Source organism: Lupinus angustifolius, unplaced genomic scaffold (assembly GCF_001865875.1).
Source record: "Lupinus angustifolius cultivar Tanjil unplaced genomic scaffold, LupAngTanjil_v1.0 Scaffold_164_6, whole genome shotgun sequence".
Taxonomy (NCBI): Eukaryota; Viridiplantae; Streptophyta; class Magnoliopsida; order Fabales; family Fabaceae; genus Lupinus; species Lupinus angustifolius.
The window spans coordinates 253,582-253,957 of record NW_017726231.1 but is presented as its reverse complement, the minus strand read 5'-3'; positions in this window follow the sequence as shown (position 1 = coordinate 253,957).

Sequence of the window (376 nt, the reverse complement as noted above, 5' to 3'; positions counted from 1 at the left end):
CAGTGGGTGTTCGAGACATATGACAGGTGACAGATCAAACTTCCTGGATCTTTCACTTAAAGGTAAAGGATACGTCACGTACGGAGACAACAACAAGGGAAAGATTCTTGGCACCGGAACAGTTGGTAACTCATCTCAGACTCTTATTGAAAATGTTCTTTATGTTGAAGGATTAGAACATAATCTCTTGAGCATAAGCCAACACTGTGACAAAGGTAACCGTGTATCTGTCGATTTTGATTGTTGTATTATTCGTGACATTTTATCTAATAATGTTAAATTTGTTGGACATCGTATAAATACTATTTACATGGTTAATTTGGATGATGTCACTACATTATTTTCAAAATGCTTTATTTCTAAAGAAGATGACATC